The sequence below is a fragment of the Conger conger genome, chromosome 2 (assembly GCF_963514075.1).
Source record: "Conger conger chromosome 2, fConCon1.1, whole genome shotgun sequence".
NCBI classification, from domain to species: Eukaryota; Metazoa; Chordata; class Actinopteri; order Anguilliformes; family Congridae; genus Conger; species Conger conger.
Genome location: NC_083761.1, coordinates 39,794,011 through 39,814,507, shown reverse-complemented (window position 1 = coordinate 39,814,507; position 20,497 = coordinate 39,794,011).

Below are 20,497 nucleotides of genomic sequence, written 5' to 3'. Positions count from 1 at the left end.
TGACAAGCAAAATAAACTAACATATCTGGCGATTTAACTGAAAGTTTTCTATTCATGTAAACAAACGTAGCTGACCTGTTTTTTTGACTCACACAGACAGTGGACAGGCTGGCTGCTGTTAGCCAATGCGCGTCATCTCGCAACGACCTGCATGCCATACCTTTGTTGAACATAACGGTCTCATGTTAACACAGAGTTCGACCAGAGCCATCTCAAACGTTAACGTTTCTTTTTGACTTTTGACTCTTTTAAATATATGCTACTCTCCTGCCAGTTAAAGACAGTCATTAAATGTCTTTAATATTTATTTCAGATATTCTATTCAAAAATGAAAATAGATGCAAAGAAACGTCGGGCTGGGTGTTGTCAATACATTTTGTCACGTAGGCTGCAGCTGTAAATCATACATCGTTATGCCTACTGGCTCGCTAGAAAAAAAACAAAAACCTATCGTTGAAAAATCACTTGAAGGAAGAAAAATATAAAAGTTCCACTTTCTGCCAATAAATGGAATCCCCGTATCAGAAATGGGGGGAAGTTACAGCGACGCAGTTAGTCTCTGAGTAGAATAGATTGTGTAGACAACTTCACTGTTTCCACAAAGGTGATGTGCTTTTTAACAGGACTTGGTCAGTGTAATGATATAAATGCTAACATTCGATTATGGTCAACGGTACCGAAAATGCCCGTTGCACCAGCCATCATAACAAATGTCCCAATATAGGATCGATTTAAACCTCTATATATTTTTATTTCACGTTGACAGTGTAGGTTGTTATGTGTATTCCGAAGCGAATTACATTTAATTGGGTTACGGCATTCACTTCAACCGAATGAAGTCAAATAGAAACGGCTCGAATTCCTTAATAAGTCTTCTTGGTTTTCAAGCTAACTTTCCGAACAGCTGTTTTGTATTGAGTCCTTAAAATGCTACAACACGGTTTTTTTTAAACCAAATAACATTGAACGTCATTGCAAGATATATGCAATACCAACTTTTGCCAGTAGATGGCAGTCGCGTATTAGAAATGGGAGAGTCATTTGCGACTTGCGTTGAAGTTTTAAGACCGGATATAATGAGTCTCCAGCGAAAATAGTGAACTATTATTGCTTAATGGATGTGATGAGACTCCAACAATGAACATATGTGAAAAGTTGTAGCCTCAAAATCAGGCAATGTAGAATTTAATACCTTTTTGAAATTATTTAATACATAATTGTATTAAAACATGAACTGTTTGGGCAGCATTACAAGTTAATTTTAAGGCTGACCATAGCCATACCATTCCAAGATATTAAAAATCAGTTCATAGTTGTGTGTCAGGGCTATAATATCATGCTGACCACATTTTGTGTGAATGTGATGAACCCCCTAGGAAGAATATTTCAAAGTTTGGTACGTGAAAAAACACTTAAAAACACACAAAATCCAAAATAGCTCACTTCCTGTTGGGAAAAGTTAAGGGATGCAAATGAGAAATGTGTGTGTCTTGAGGAGACCCTTATGCCTACCAGACGTGGTGCATTTACGAGAAAGTATATGTCCACAATATTAGAAAAAAGCCATAGGGGGCGCTGTGTAGCCACGCCCAGATGAATGTGGATATGGATGTGATTGCACTCCAAAAGTGAATATATTTGTAAAATATCAGCCCGATCAGATGATGTAGAACGGAATTAAGCCCACTTCCTGTTTTTGGGCGTAACGTGTGTATTATACGCCTCGCCATTGCCAAACCGTTTGACATATCAAAAATCCTTTCGTCATTTAGGGTCAGGACTATTCTAAGAAAATGATGACTACATTTGGTGTGAATGTGATGAATACCCTAGCAGGAACGCATACAAACATGATAAAAACCTCACTTCCGTTGCCAGATGGTGGCGCTATAACATTGATTTCTTCTTGGTATATGGGTGTGATTACAGTCTAACATTGAACATATTTGTAAAATATCAGCCAGATCAGACAATGTAGACCATGAATTTATGGCTACTTCCTGTTGGCGCGGCGTGACATGAAAATTGTACGCCTCGCCATGACCATACCGTTTGAGATATCAAAAATATCTTTTGGAATTAGTATCATGACTATCCTGAGACCGCTTTCACCACATTTCGTGTGAATGTAATGAACCCCCTAGGAGGAGTACTTAAAAGTGTAGTCCATGTAAAATGCACAAAATTCAAAATGGCTGACTTCCTGTTCACATATTTGATTCAATGCGAATGACAAATGTCTTTTTTCAGAGGAGGCCCACATGCAGACCAAATTAGGTGAAGGTAGCTCAAAGTGCCTGTCCACAATAGAAGACAAAGCATTAGGGGGCGCTGTGGAGTCCCTCGGCCACGCCCAGGTCTGAGCATCTGAAACATCCTGAGAGGCAAAACTTCTCATGTGTGTGCAAAATTCCGTGAGTTTTCATCCATGGCAAGCACCTCAAAAATGCAAAATACATTGAAAAAAAAGAGAATAATAATTATAGGGGGCGCTGTCTAGCCACGCCCCGATTGATATGTATATATTTCATATTGTACTCCAACAGTGAACATATTTATAAAATATCAGCCAGATCGGACGATGTCGAAAAAAAAGTCATTTTTTTGCACGCAATATGTGTACTGTACGACTCGCCATTTCCATACCGTTTGAGATATCAAAAATCCCTTCACAGCTTATGGTCATAACTATCCTAAGATCATGCTGACCACATTTCGTGTGAATGTGATGAATGCCCTAGCAGGAAGGCATACAAATATGATAAAGACCTCACTTCCTGTTGCGAGATGGTGGCGCTTTAACATTGACTCGTTCTTGGGATATGGATGTGATTATACTCTAACAATAAACGTATTTCTAAAATATCAGCCAGATCAGACAATGTAGACCATGAAATTACGGCCACTTCCTGTTGGCGCGGCGTGACATAAAAATTGTACTCCTCCCCATGACTGTCCCGTTTGAGCTATCAAAAATATCCTGGCAATTTAGCATCATGAATATCCGGAGACCATTCTGACCACAGGTGGTGTGAATGTGATGAACCCCCTAGGAGGAGTACTTAAAAGTGCAGTACGTGTAAAACGCACAAAATCAAAAAATGGCTGACTTCCTGTTTGTATATTTGATTAGATGCAAATTAGAAATGTGTTTGGTCCGAGGAGTGCTATATGCGTACTAAATTTGGTGAAGGTAGCTCAAAGTGCCTGCCCACAATAGATGACAATGCGATAGGGGGCGCTGTGGAGTCCCTCGGCCACGCCCAGGTCTGAGCATCTAATCGATCCTGAAGGTCCTCATTTCTGATGTGTTTGCAAAATTCCCAGACTTTTTATGCATGGCAAGCACCTCAAAAAGGCCCATTTGCATATAGAAAAAAGAATAATAATAATAAATATAGCTGCAAGCAGCAATGAACGGGCCCAAGCACCATGGGCGCAACCGACTTGGTGGCATAGTTTTGCCAATGACATGTTTCACAATATTTACACACTTTGGAAATAATCACCTTCCTGGACAACGTATCGTGTGCACAGGAATTCCCCTTTGATCAATGAAGATGTTGGTGTTGCTATTGGAATGCATCAATGATATAAGACTCACTTCCTGTTGCCAGATGGTGGCGCTATAATATTGAGCCGTGTATGGTTTTTGAATTTGATTACACTCCAATAATAAACCTATTTCAAAATTTTCAGCCACATCGGAAGATGTTGAGTGAAATTAAGGTCACTTCCTGTTGCCAGATGGTGGCGCTATAATATTGAGCCGTGTGTGGTTTATGGATTTGATGACACTCCAATAATTAACATATTTGTACATTTTCAGCCAAATTGGAAGATGTCAAGTAAAATTAAAGCCACTTCCTGTTGCCAGATGGTGGCGCTATGCCATTGAGCCTTTCTTGGTATATGGATGAGATTACACTCCAAAAATGAACATGTGTGAAGTTTCTGCCACATCAGACAATGTAGAATGAAACAAAAATTACTTCTTGCTTGCACATTGTAATAATATGCTCCAGTCCTGTATGGAGAGCAGAGATGAATTCATTTCAATAGATTTTACAGCGGGAGGCACAATTTACGCTTGAGAAGTCATTCGGTTATAAATATGCACTCAAAATAAAACCATTGGCGTAAAGAAACTATTCAACTTTATTGTGGCCGCACCGGGGATGGAACCGCGGACCTTGCATGTCTTAATCCACTGTCTGAACCATTAAGCTATACTGCCCTCTTATACACGTACGCCATCTATTGGCCAAAAGTTGTATGTTTCCTTTTATCCTGGTTAAATAATTTCTCTCCGAAGTGTCAGATAATATTGCATTAAACGTCGAGTTAGCCAGCATCATTCTTTTCCATTTCACCGGTAATTATGCTGCCTGAAACGCATTTGTTCAGCCAAATCTAAAGGAGATGCCAAGTCTCTGCCCTCAATCCGGTATTTTCATATTAAGTCAAAAATTCCTCGCGAAATTGTATGTTCTCTTAATTCGTGTTTAATGACAAGCAAAATAAACTAACATAGCTGGCGATTTAACTGAAAGTTTTCTATTCATGTAAAGCAACGTAGCGGACCTGTTTTTTGACTCACACAGACAAGTGGACAGGCTGGCTCCTGTTAGCCAATATCTGTCATCTCGCAACGACCTGCAAGCCATACCTTTGTTGAACATAACGGTTTCATCTTAACACAGAGTTCGAGCACCACCTCGAATGCTAACGTTTTTTTTTTGACTTCATGTGTTACTCTTTTAAATATATGATACTCTCCTGCCATTTAAAGACATTTTAAAGTCATTAAATTTTTTAAATATTTATTTTAGATATTCACTTCATATAATGAAAATAGATGCAAAGAAACGTCGGGCTGGGTGTTGTCAATACATTTTGTCACGTAGGCTGCAGCTGTAAATCATACATCGTTATGCCTACTGGCTCGCTAGAAAAAAACAAAAACCTATCCCCGTATCAGAAATGGGGGGAAGTTACAGCGACGCAGTTAGTCTGTGAGTAGAATAGATTATGTAGACAACTTCACTGTTTCCACAAAGGAACCAAAAATGTGCTTTTTAACAGGACTTGGTCAGTGTAATGATATAAATGCTAGCATTCGATTATGGTCAACGGTACCGAAAATGCCCGTTGCACCAGCCATCATAACAAATGTCCCGATATAGGATCGATTTAAACCTCTATATATTTTTATTTCACGTTGACAGTGTAGGCAATTATGTGTATTCCGACGCGAATTACATTTAATTGGGTTACGGCATTCACTTCAATCGAATGAAGTCAAATAGAAACGGCTCGAATTCCTTAATAAGGCTTCTTGGTTTTCAAGCTAACTTTCCGATCAGCTGTTTTGTATTGAGTCCTTAAAATGCGACAACACGGTTTTTTTAAACCAAATAACACTGAACGTCATTGCAAGATATATACAATACCAACTTTTGCCAGTAGATGGCAGTCGCGTATTAGAAATGGGAGAGTCATTTGCGACTTGCGTTGAAGTTTTAAGACTGGATATAATGAGTCTCCAGCGAAAATAGTAAACTATTATTGCTTAATGGATGTGATGACTCTCCAACAATGAACATATGTGAAAAGTTGTTGCCTCAAAATCCGGCAATGTAGAATTTAATACCTTTTTGAAATTATTTAATATATAATTTTCCTATTTGGGCAGCATTACAAGTTAATTTTAAGGCTGACCATAGCCATACCATTCCAAGATATTAAAAATCAGTTCATAGTTGTGTGTCAGGGCTATAATATCATGCTGACCACATTTTGTGTGAATGTGATGAACCCCCTAGGAAGAGTATTTCAAAGTTTGGTACATGAAAAAAAACACTTTAAAACACACAAAATCCAAAATAGCTCACTTCCTGTTGGGAAAAGTTAAGGGATGCAAATGAGAAATGTGTGTGTCTTGAGGAGACCCTTATGCCTACCAGACGTGGTGCATTTAAGTGAAAGTATGTGTCCACAATATTAGAAAAAAGCCATAGGGGGCGCTGTGTAGCCACGCCCAGATGAATGTGGATATGGATGTGATTGCACTCCAAAAGTGAATATATTTGCAAAATATCAGCCCGATCAGATGATGTAGAACGGAATTAAACCCACTTCCTGTTTTTGGGTCTAACTTGTGTATTATACGCCTCGCCATTGCCAAACCGTTTGAGATATCAAAAATCCTTTTGTCATTTAGGGTCAGGACTATTCTAAGATCATGCTGACTACATTTGGTGTGAATGTGATGAATACCCTAGCAGGAACGAATACAAACATGATAAAAACCTCACTTCCTGTTGCCAGATGGTGGCGCTATAACATTGACTTCTTCTTGGTATATGGATGTGATTACACTCTAACAGTGAACATATTTGTAAAATATCAGCCAGATCAGAAAATGTAGACCATGAATTTATGGCAACTTCCTGTTGGCGCGGCGTGACATGAAAATTGTACGCCTCGCCATGACCATACCGTTTGAGATATCAAAAATATCCTTTGGAATTAGTATCATGACTATCCTGAGACTGCTTTCACCACATTTCGTGTGAATGCAATGAACCCCCTCGGAGGAGTACTTAAAAGTGTAGTACGTGTAAAATGCACAAAATTCAAAATGGCTGACTTCCTGTTCACATATTTGATTGGATGCGAAAGAGAAATGTGTTTGTCCAGAGGAGCCCCACATGCATACCAAATTAGGTGAAGGTTGCTCTAAGTGCCTGTCCACAATAGAAGAAAAAGCATTAGGGGGCGCTGTGGAGTCCCTCGGCCACGCCCAGGTCTGAGCATCTGATACTTTCTGACAGCCAACACTTCTCATGTGTGTGCAAAATTCTGTGCATTTTCATCCATGGCAAGCACCTCAAAAATGCAAAATACATTGAAAAAAAAGAGAATAATAATTATAGGGGGCGCTGTCTAGCCACGCCCCGATTGATATGTATATATTCCATATTGTACTCCAACAGTGAACATATTTGTAAAATATCAGCCAGATCGGACGATGTCAAAAAAAAAGTCATTTTTTTGCACGCAATATGTGTACTGTACGACTCGCCATTTCCATACCGTTTGAGATATCAAAAATCCCTTCACAGCTTATGGTCCTGACTATCCTAAGATCATGCTGACCACATTTCGTGTGAATGTGATGAAAGCCCTAGCAGGAAGGCATACAAATATGATAAAGACCTCACTTCCTGTTGCCAGATGGTGGCGCTATAACATTGACCCGTTCTTGGGATATGGATGTGATTATACTCCAACAATAAACGTATTTCTAAAATATCAGCCAGATCAGACGATGTAGACCATGAAATTACGGCCACTTCCTGTTGGCGTGGCGTGACATAAAAATTATACGCCTCCCCAGGACCGTCCCGTTTGAGCTATCAAAAATATCCTGGCAATTTAGCATCATGAATATCCTGAGACCATTCTGACCACAGGTGGTGTGAATGTGATGAACCCCCTAGGAGGAGTACTTAAAAGTGCAGTACGTGTAAAACGCACAAAATCCAAAATGGCTGACTTCCTGTTTGTATATTTGATTAGATGCGAATGAGAAATGTGTTTGGACCGAGGAGTGCTATAAGTGTCCTAAATTTTGTGATGGTAGCTCAAAGTGCCTGCCCACAATAGATGACAATGCGATAGGGGGCGCTGTGGAGTCTCTCGGCCACGCCCAGGTCTGAGCATCTAATCGATCCTGAAGGTCCTCATTTCTGATGTGTGTGCAAAATTCCCAGACTTTTTATGCATGGCAAGCACCTCAAAAAGGCCCATTTGCATATAGAAAAAAGAATAATAATAATAATAATAATAATAATAATCTTTACAATAACAATAGGGTCCTTCGCACCCTACGGTGCTTGGGCCCTAATAATAATAATAATAATAATAATAATAATAATAATAATCCTTCCAATAACAATAGGGTCCTTCGCACCCTACGGTGCTTGGGCCCTAAATATAGCTGCAAGCAGCAATGAACGGGCCCAAGCACCATGGGCGCAACCGCCTTGGTGGCATAGTTGTGCCAATGACATGTTTCACAATATGTACACACTTTGGAAATAATCACCTTCCTGGACAACGTATAGTGTGCACAGGAATTCCCCTTTGATCAATGAAGATGTTGCTGCTGCTATTGGAATGCATCAATGATATAAGCCTCACTTCCTATTGCCAGATGGTGGCGCTATAATATTGAGCCGTGTATGGTTTATGGATTTGATTACACTCCAATAATTAACATATTTGTACATTTTCAGCCAAATTGGAAGATGTCAAGTAAAATTAAAGCCACTTCCTGTTGCCAGATGGTGGCGCTATGCCATTGAGCCTTTCTTGGTATTTGGATGAGATTACACTCCAAAAATGAACATGTGTGAAGTTTCTGCCACATCAGACAATGTAGAATGAAACAAAAATTACTTCTTGCTTGCACATTGTAATAATATGCTCCAGTCCAGTATGGAGAGCAGAGATGAATTAATTTCAATAGATTTTACAGCGGGAGGCACAATTTACGCTTGAGAAGTCATTCGGTTATAAATATGCACTCAAAATAAAACCATTGGCGTAAAGAAAGTATTCAACTTTATTGTGGCCGCACCGGGGATGGAACTGCGGACCTTGCATGTCTTAATCCACTGTCTGAACCATTAAGCTATTCTGCCCTCTTATACACGTACGCCATCTATTGGCCAAAAGTTGTATGTTTCCTTTCATCTTGGTTAAATAATTTCTCTCCTAAGTGTCGGATAATATTGCATTAAACGTCTAGTTAGCCAGCATCATTCTTTTCCATTTCACCGGTAATTATGCTGCCTGAAACGCATTTGTTCAGCCAAATCTAAAGGAGATGCCAAGTCTCTGCCCTCAATCCGGTATTTTCATATTAAGTCAAAAATTCCTCGCGAAATTGTATGTTCTCTTAATTCGTGTTTAATGACAAGCAAAATAAACTAACATATCTGGCGATTTAACTGAAAGTTTTCTATTCATGTAAACAAACGTAGCTGACCTGTTTTTTGACTCACACAGACAGTGGACAGGCTGGCTGCTGTTAGCCAATGCGCGTCATCTCGCAACGACCTGCATCCCATACCTTTGTTGAACATAACGGTCTCATGTTAACACAGAGTTCGACCAGAGCCATCTCAAACGTTAACGTTTCTTTTTGACTTTTGACTCTTTTAAATATATGCTACTCTCCTGCCAGTTAAAGACAGTCATTAAATGTCTTTAATATTTATTTCAGATATTCTATTCAAAAATGAAAATAGATGCAAAGAAACGTCGGGCTGGGTGTTGTCAATACATTTTGTCACGTAGGCTGCAGCTGTAAATCATACATCGTTATGCCTACTGGCTCGCTAGAAAAAAAACAAAAACCTATCGTTGAAAAATCACTTGAAGGAAGAAAAATATAAAAGTTCCACTTTCTGCCAATAAATGGAATCCCCGTATCAGAAATGGGGGGAAGTTACAGCGACGCAGTTAGTCTGTGAGTAGAATAGATTGTGTAGACAACTTCACTGTTTCCACAAAGGAACCAAAAATGTGCTTTTTAAGAGGACTTGGTCAGTGTAATGATATAAATGCTAGCATTCGATTATGGTCAACGGTACCGAAAATGCCCGTTGCACCAGCCATCATAACAAATGTCCCAATATAGGATCGATTTAAACCTCTACATATTTTTATTTCACGTTGACAGTGTAGGCTATTATGTGTATTCCGACGCGAATTACATTTAATTGGGTTACGGCATTCACTTCAATCGAATGAAGTCAAATAGAAACGGCTCGAATTCCTGAATAAGGCTTCTTGGTTTTCAAGCTAACTTTCCGAACAGCTGTTTTGTATTGAGAACGTAAAATGCTACAATACATTTTTTTAAAAACCTAATAACATTCAACGTCAATGCAAGATATGCATTATATGTGTTAATCTTTTAAATATATGATACTTTCCTGCCAGTTAAAGCCTGTCTTTAAGTCTTTAAATGTCTTTAATATTTATTTTAGTTATTCAATTCATATAATGAAAATAGATGCAAAGAAACGTCGGGCTGGGTGTTGTCAATACATTTTGTCACGTAGGGTGCAGCTGTAAATCATACATCGGTATGCCTATTGGTTCGCTAGAAAAAAACAAAAACCTATCGTTGAAAAATCACTTGAAGGAAGAAAAATATAAAAGTTCCACTTTCTGCCAATAAATGGAATCCCCGTATCAGAAATGGGGGGAAGTTACAGCGACGCAGTTAGTCTGTGAGTAGAATAGATTGTGTAGACAACTTCACTGTTTCCACAAAGGAACCAAAAATGTGCTTTTTAACAGGACTTGGTCAGTCTAATGATATAAATGCTAGCATTCGATTATGGTCAACGGTACCGAAAATGCGCGTTGCACCAGCCATCATAACAAATGTCCCAATATAGGATCGATTTAAACCTCTATATATTTTTATTTCACGTTGACAGTGTAGGCTATTATGTGTATTCCGACGCGAATTACATTTAATTGGGTTACGGCATTCACTTCAATCGAATGAAGTGAAATAGAAACGGCTCGAATTCCTTAATAAGGCTTCTTGGTTTTCAAGCTAACTTTCCGAACAGCTGTTTTGTATTGAGTCCTTAAAATGCTACAACACGATTTTTTTTAAACCAAATAACATTGAACGTCATTACAAGATATGCATTATATGTGTTAATCTTTGAAATATATGTAGAACGGAATTAAGCCCACTTCCTGTTTTTGGGTGTAACGTGTGTATTATACGCCTCGCCATTGCCAAACCGTTTGAGATATCAAAAATCCTTTCGTCATTTAGGGTCAGGACTATTCTAAGATCATGATGACTACATTTGGTGTGAATGTGATGAATACCCTAGCAGGAACGCATACAAACATGATAAAAACCTCACTTCCGTTGCCAGATGGTGGCGCTATAACATTGACTACTTCTTGGTATATGGATGTGATTACACTCTAACAGTGAACATATTTGTAAAATATCAGCCAGATCAGACAATGTAGACCATGAATTTATGGCTACTTCCTGTTGGCGCGGCGTGACATGAAAATTGTACGCCTCGCCATGACCATACCGTTTGAGATATCAAAAATATCCTTTGGAATTAGTATCATGACTATCCTGAGACCACGTTGACCACATTTCGTGTGAATGCAATGAACCCGCTAGGAGGAGTACTTAAAAGTGTAGTACGTGTAAAATGCACAAAATTCAAAATGGCTGACTTCCTGTTCACATATTTGATTCAATGCGAATGAGAAATGTGTTTGTCCAGAGGAGGCCCACATGCATACCAAATTAGGTGAAGGTAGCTCAAAGTGCCTGTCCACAATAGAAGACAAAGCATTAGGGGGCGCTGTGGAGTCCCTCGGCCACGCCCAGGTCTGAGCATCTGAAACATCCTAACAGCCAACAATTCTCATGTGTGTGCTAAATTCCGTGAGTTTTCATCCATGGCAAGCACCTCAAAAATGCAAAATACATTGAAAAAAAAGAGAATAAAAATTATAGGGGGCGCTGTCTAGCCACGCCCCGATTGATATGTATATATTTCATATTGTACTCCAACAGTGAACATATTTATAAAATATCAGCCAGATCGGACGATGTCGAAAAAAAAGTCATTTTTTTGCACGCAATATGTGTACTGTACGACTCGCCATTTCCATACCGTTTGAGATATCAAAGATCCCTTCACAGCTTATGGTCATGACTATCCTAAGATCATGCTGACCACATTTCGTGTGAATGTGATGAATGCCCTAGCAGGAAGGCATACAAATATGATAAAGACCTCACTTCCTGTTGCCAGATGGTGGTGCTATAATATTGACCCGTTCTTGGGATATGGATGTGATTATACTCCAACAATAAACGTATTTCTAAAATATCAGCCAGATCAGACAATGTAGACCATGAAATTACGGCCACTTCCTGTTGGCGCGGCGTGACATAAAAATTCTACGCCTCCCCAGGACCGTCCCGTTTGAGCTATCAAAAATATCCTGGCAATTTAGCATCGTGAATATCCTGAGACCATTCTGACCACAGGTGGTGTGTCTGTGATGAACCCCCTAAGAGGAGTACTTAAAAGTGCAGTACATGTAAAACGCACAAAATCCAAAATTGCTGACTTCCTGTTTGTATATTTGATTAGATGCAAATTATAAATGTTTTTGGTCCGAGGAGTGCTATATGCGTACTAAATTTTGTGAAGGTAGCTCAAAGTGCCTGCCCACAATAGATGACAATGCGATAGGGGGCGCTGGGGAGTCTCTCGGCCACGCCCAGGTCTGAGCATCTAATCAATCCTGAAGGTCCACATTTCTGATGTGTGTGCAAAATTCCCAGACTTTTTATGCATGGCAAGCACCTCAAAAAGGCCCATTTGCATATAGAAAAAAGAATAATAATAATAAATATAGCTGCAAGCAGCAATGAACGGGCCCAAGCACCATGGGCGCAACCGCCTTGGTGGCATAGTTGTGCCAATGACATGTTTAACAATATGTACACACTTTGGAAATAATCACCTTCCTTGGCAATGTATAGTATGCACAGGAATTCCCCTTTGATCAATGAAGATGGTGGTGTTGCTATTGGAATGCATCAATGATATGAGACTCACTTCCTGTTGTCAGATGGTGGCGCTATGATATTGAGCCGTGTATGGTTTTTGAATTTGATTACACTCCAATAATAAACCTATTTCTAAATTTTCAGCCACATCGGAAGATGTTGAGTGAAATTAAGGTCAATTCAATGTTCTAGTTTCCAGATGGTGGCGCTATAACATTGAGTCGTTTTTGGAATATGGATTTAATTACACTCCAACAATATACATATTTCTAAATTTTCGGCCACATCGGAAGATGTCAAGTAAAATTAAAGCCACTTCCTGTTGCCAGATGGTGGCGCTAAAACATTGAGTCATTTTTGGGATATGGATGTGATTACACTCCCACAACGAACATATCTGTGTAATATCAACCAGATCAGACCATCTAGAATGAAATTACGACCACTTCCTGTTGCCGCGGCGAGACCTCAAATTGTACGCCTCGCCATAGCCGTACCGTTTCACACATCAGAAATATCCTTTCAATTTAGCATCAGGATTATCCTGAGACCATTCGCACCACATTTGGTGTGAATGTGATGAACTCCCTAGGAGGAGTATTTCAGAGTTTGGTACGTGTAAAAACACTTAAAAACACACAAAATCCAGAATAGCTCACTTCCTGTTTGGAAAAGTTAAGGGATGCAAATGAGAAATGTGTGTGTCTTGAGGAGACCCATATGCATACCATATTCGGTGAATTTACGTGAAAGTATATGTCCACAATATTAGAAAAGAACCATAGGGGGCGCTGCGTAGCCACGCCCAGATGAATGTGGATATGGATGTGATTGCACTCCAACAGTGAATATATCTGTAAAATTTCAGCCCAATCAGACGATGTAGAACGGAATTAAGCCCACTTCCTGTTTTCGCTCGTAACGTGTGTATTGTACGCCTCGCCATTGCCAAACCATTTGAGATATTAAAAATCCGTTTGGATTTTAGGGTCAGGACTATCCTAAGATCATGCAGACTTCATTTGGTGTGAATGTGATGAATACCCTAGCAGGAACACATACAAATATGATAAAAACCTCACTTCCTGTTGCCAGATGGTGGCGCTATAACATTGACTTCTTCTTGGGACATGGATGTGAGTATACTCACACAATGAACATATTTGTGAAATATCAGCCAGATCAGACGATGTAAACCACAAAATTATGGCCACTTCCTTTTGGCGCGGCGTGACATAAAAATTGTACGCCTCGCCATGACCATACCGTTTGAGATATCAAAAATATCCTGGCAATTTAGAATCATGACTATCTTGAGACCATTCTTACCATATTTGGTGTGAATGCGATGAACCGCCTAGGAGGAGTACTTAAAAGTGTAGTACATGTGAAAACGCACAAAATTCAAAATGGCTGACTTCCTGTTCGCATATTTGCATCAATGCGAATGAGAAATGTGTTTCAACTGAGGAGCCACACATGCCTACCAAATTATGTTCATGTAGCTCAAAGTGCCTGCCCACAATAGACAACAATGCGGGGGGGGGGGGGGGGGACAGCGCAATAGGGGGCGCTGTGGAGTCCCTCGGCCACACCCAGGTCTGAGCATCTGATAGATCCTGACGGCCACCACTTCTGATGTGTCTGCAAAATTCCAAGACTTTTTAGCCAGGGCAAGGCCCTCAAAAATGCCCATTTGACGGAAGAGAAAGAATAATAATAATAATAATAATAATAATAATAATAATAATCTTTACAATAACAATAGGGTCCTTCGCACCCTACGGTGCTTGGGCCCTAATAATAATAATAATAATCTTTACAATAACAATAGGGTCCTTCGCACCCTACGGTGCTTGGGCCCTAATAATAATAATAATAATAATAATAATAATCTTTACAATAACAATAGGGTCCTTCGCACCCTACGGTGCTTGGGCCCTAATAATAATAATAATAATAATAATAATAATCCTTCCAATAACAATAGGGTCCTTCGCACCCTACGGTGCTTGGGCCCTAAATATAGCTGCAAGCAGCAATGAACGGGCCCAAGCCCCATGGGGGCAACCGCCTTGGTGGCATAGTTCTGCCAATGACATGTTTCACAACATGTACACACTTTGGAAATAATCACCTTCCTGGACAACGTGTAGTGTGCACAGGAATTTCCATTTGATCAATGAAGATGTTGGCGCTGCTATTGGAATGCATCAATGATATAAGCCTCACTTCCTGTTGCCAGATGGTGGCGCTATATTATTGATCCGTGTATGTTTTTTGAATTTGATTACACTCCAGAAATAAACATATTTGTACATTTTCAGCCACATCGGAAGATGTTCAGCGAAATTAAGGTCAATTCCTGTTTCCAGATGATGCTGCTATAACATTGAGTCGTTTTTGGAATATGGATTTGATTACACTCCAACACTGAGCATCTGTGTAAAGTTGCAGTCACATCAGACATTGGAGAATTTAAGTATGACCACTTCCTGTTTGTCTGGCATGATGTGTTTTTTATGTGCCTGCCCATAGCTATATCATCCCAGTAAATCAAAAATCTGTTTTGTCAGGACCATCCTAGCATCATGCTGACCACATTTACCGTGAATGTCATGAACCCATTGAAAAATAATGCTTAAGAATGCAATATAAGGCTCACTTCCTGTTGCCAGCGGGTGGCGCTTTGCCATTTAGCCTTTATTGGAAAATGGATGAGATTACACTCCAAAAATGAACGTGTGAAGTTTCAGCCACATCAGACAATGTAGAATGAAATAAAAATAACGTCTTGCTTGCACATTGTGATAACATGCTACAGTCCTGTATGGAGAGCAGAGATTAATTAATTTCCATAGTTTTTACACGGGGAGGCACAATTTATGCTTGAAAAGTCATTAGGCCATAAATATGCACTCAAAATGAAAACAATTGGCTTCAAGAAACTATTCAAATTCATTGGGGCTGCAGCGGGGATCGAACGGCTGAATTTGCGTGCCTTAATCCACCGCCCTAACCATTACGCTATACTGCCCGCTTATACACGGGTGCCATCTATTGGCCAAATGTCTCCTTTTATCTTGGTTTAATAATTTCTCTACGAAGTGTCGGATAATATTGCACGAAACGTCTAGTTAACCAGCATCATTCTTTTCCATTTCACAGGTAATTATGCTGCCTGAAACGCATTTGTTCAGCCAAATCTAAAAGAGATGCCAACTCTCTGCCCTCAATACAGTATTTTCATATTAATTTACCATTCCTAGCGAAATTGTATGTTCTCTTAATTCGTGTTTAATGACAAGCCTAATAAACTAACATAGCTGGCGATTTAACTGAAAGTTTTCTATTCATGTAAACCAACGTAGCTGACCTGTTTTTTGACTCACACAGACAGTGGACTGGCTGGCTGCTGTTAGCCCGTGCGTGTCATCTCGCAACGACCTGCATGTGATACCTTTGTTGAACAAAACGGTCTCATGTTAACACAGCGTTCGAGCAGAGCCACCTCAGACGCTAAAGTTTCTTTTTGACTTCATGTGTTAATCTTTTAAAAATATGATTCTACATGATATATGTAGAATCATGACTACATTTGATGTGAATGTGATGAATACCTTAGCAGGAACGCATACAAACATGATAAAAACCTCACGTCCGTTGCCAGATGGTGGCGCTATAACATTGATTTTTTCTTGGTATTTGGATGTGATTACACTTTAACAGTGAACATATTTGTAAAATATCAGCCAGATCAGACAATGTAGACCATGAATTTATGGCTACTTCCTGTTGGGGCGGCGTGACATGAAAATTGTACGCCTCGCCATGACCATACCGTTTGAGATATCAAAAATATCCTTCAGAATTAGTATCATGACTAGCCTGAGACCAATTTGACCACATTTCGTGTGAATGCAATGAACCCCCTAGGAGGAGTACTTAAAAGTGTAGTATGTGTAAAATGCACAAAATTCAAAATGGCTGACTTCTTGTTTACATATTTGATTCGATGCGAATGAGAAATGTGTTTGTCCAGAGGAGCCCCACATGCATACCAAATTAGGTGAAGGTAGCTCAAAGTGCCTGTCCACAAAGGAAGACAAAGCATTAGGGGGCGCTGTGGAGTCCCTTGGCCACGCCCAGGTCTGAGCATCTGATACATCCTGACAGCCAACACTTCTCATGTGTGTGCAAAATTCTGTGAGTTTCCATCCATGGCAAGCACCTCAAAAATGCAAAATACATTGAAAAAAAAGAGAATAATAATTATAGGGGGCGCTGTCTAGCCACGCCCCGATTGATATGTATATATCTGATATTGTCCTGCTACAGTGAACAAATTTGTAAAATATCAGCCAGATCGGACGATGTCGAAAAAAAAGTCTTTTTTTTGCACGCAATATGTGTACTGTACGACTCGCCATTTCCATACCGTTTCAGATATCAAAAATCCCTTCACAACTTAGTGTAAGGACTATCTTACGATCATGCTGACCGCATTTGGTGTGAATGTGCTGAATGCCCTAGCAGGAATGCATACAAATATGTTAAAGACCACACTTCCTGTTGCCAGATGGTGGCGCTATAACATTGACCTGTTCTTGGGATATGGATGTGATTATACTCCAACTATAAACAAATTTCTAAAATATCAGCCAGATCAGACAATGTAGACCATGAAATTATGGCCACTTCCTGTTGGCGCGGCGTGACATAAAAATTGTACTCCTCCCCATGACCGTCCCGTTTGAGCTATCAAAAATATCCTGGCAATTTAGCATCATGACTATCCTGAGACCATTCTGACCACAGGTGGTGTGAATGTGATGAGCCCCCTAGGAGGAGTACTTAAAAGTGCAGTACGTGTAAAACTCAGAAAATCCAAAATGGCTGACTTCCTGTTTGCATATTTGATTAGATGCTAATGAGAAATGTGTTTGGACCGAGGAGCGCTATATGGCCACCAAATTAGGTTTAGGTAGCTCAAACTGCCTGCCCACAATAGAAGACAATGCGATAGGGGGCGCTGTGGAGTCCCTCGGCCACGCCCAGATCTGAGCATCTGAGAGATCCTGACAGCAACCACTTCTGATGTGTGTGCAAAATGTCAAGACTTTTTACGCATGGCAAGGCCCTCAAAAAAGCCCATTTGCCTGAAGAAAAAGAATAATAATAATAAATATAGCTGCAAGCAGCAATGAACGGGCCCAAGCACCATGGGCGCAACCGCCTTGGTGGCATAGTTGTGCCAATGACATGTTTCACAATATGTACACACTTTGGAAATAATCAACTTCCTTGGCAACGTATAGTGTGCACAGGAATTCCCCTTTGATCAATGAAGATGTTTCTGCTGCTATTGGAATGCATCAATGATATAAGCCTCACTTCCTATTGCCAGATGGTGGCGCTATAATATTGAGCCGTGTATGGTTTATGGATTTGATTTCACTCCAATAATTAACATATTTTTACATTTTCAGCCAAATTGGAAGATGTCACGTAAAATTTAAGCCACTTCCTGTTGCCAGATGGTGGCGGTATAATATTGAGCCGTGTATGGTTCATGGATTTGATTACACTCCAATAATTAACATATTTGTCCATTTTCAGCCAAATTGGAAGATGTCAAGTAAAATTAAAGCCACTTCCTTTTGCCAGATGGTGGCGCTATGCCATTGAGCCTTTCTTGGTATATGGATGAGATTACACTCCAAAAATGAACATGTGTGAAGTTTCTGCCACATCAGACAATGTAGAATGAAACAGAAATTACGTCTTGCTTGCACAGTGTAATAATATGCTCCAGTCCTGTATGGAGAGCAGAGATTAATTAATTTCAATAGATTTTACAGCGGGAGGCACAATTTACGCTTGAGAATTCATTCGGTTATAAATATGCACTCAAAATATAACCATTGGCGTAAAGAAACTATTCAACTTTATTGTGGCCGCACCGGGGATGGAACCGCGGACCTTGCATGTCTTAATCCACTGTCTGAACCATTAAGCTATACTGCCCTCTTATACACGTACGTTATCTATTGGCCAAAAGTTGTATGTTTCCTTTCATCCTGGTTAAATAATTTCTCTCCGAAGTGTCGGATAATATTGCATTAAACGTCGAGTTAGCCAGCATCATTCTTTTCCATTTCACCGGTAATTATGCTGCCTGAAACGCATTTGTTCAGCCAAATCTAAAGGAGATGCCAAGTCTCTGCCCTCAATCCGGTATTTTCATATTAAGTCAAAAATTCCTAGCGAAATTGTATGTTCTCTTAATTCGTGTTTAATGACAAGCAAAATAAACTAACATATCTGGCGATTTAACTGAAAGTTTTCTATTCATGTAAACAAACGTAGCTGACCTGACAGTGGACAGGCTGGCTGCTGTTAGCCAATGCGCGTCATCTCGCAACGACCTGCATGCCATACCTTTGTTGAACATAACGGTCTCATGTTAACACAGAGTTCGACCACAGCCATCTCAAACGTTAACGTTTCTTTTTTACTTTTGACTCTTTTAAATATATGCTACTCTCCTGCCAGTTAAAGACAGTCATTAAATGTCTTTAATATTTATTTCAGATATTCTATTCAAAAATGAAAATAGATGCAAAGAAACGTCGGGCTGGGTGTTGTCAATACATTTTGTCACGTAGGCTGCAGCTGTAAATCATACATCGTTATGCCTACTGGCTCGCTAGAAAAAAAACAAAAACCTATCGTTGAAAAATCACTTGAAGGAAGAAAAATATAAAAGTTCCACTTTCTGCCAATAAATGGAATCCCCGTATCAGAAATGGGGGGAAGTTACAGCGACGCAGTTAGTCTGTGAGTAGAATAGATTGTGTAGACAACTTCACTGTTTCCACAAAGGTGATGTGCTTTTTAACAGGACTTGGTCAGTGTAATGATATAAATGCTAGCATTCGATTATGGTCAACGGTACCGAAAATGCCCGTTGCACCAGCCATCATAACAAATGTCCCAATATAGGATCGATTTAAACCTCTATATATTTTTATTTCACGTTGACAGTGTAGGCTATTATGTGTATTCCGACGCGAATTACATTTAATTGGGTTACGGCATTCACTTCAACCGAATGAAGTCAAATAGAAACGGCTCGAATTCCTTAATAAGGCTTCTTGATTTTCAAGCTAACTTTCCGAACAGCTGTTTTGTATTGAGTCCTTAAAATGCTACAACACGGTTTTTTTTAAACCAAAGAACATTGAACGTCATTGCAAGATATATGCAATACCAACTTTTGCCAGTAGATGGCAGTCGCGTATTAGAAATGGGAGAGTCATTTGCGACTTGCGTTGAAGTTTTAAGACTGGATATAATGAGTCTCCAGCGAAAATAGCGAAGTATTATTGCTTAATGGATGTGTTGACACTCCAACAATGAACATATGTGAAAAGTGTTAGCCTCAAAATCAGGCAATGTAGAATTTAATACCTTTTTGAAATTATTTAATACATAATTGTATTAAAACATAAACTGTTTGGGCAGCATTACAAGTTAATTTTAAGGCTGACCAGAGCCATACAATTCCAAGATATTAAAAATCAGTTCATAGTTGTGTGTCAGGGCTATAATATCATGCTGACCACATTTTGTGTGAATGTGATGAACCCCCTAGGAAGAGTATTTCAAAGTTTGGTACGTTAAAAAACACTTAAAAACACACAAAATCCAAAATAGCTCACTTCCTGTTGGGAAAAGTTAAGGGATGCAAATGAGAAATGTGTGTGTCTTGAGGAGACCCTTATGGCTACCAGACGTGGTGCATTTACGTGAAAGTATATGTCCACAATATTAGAA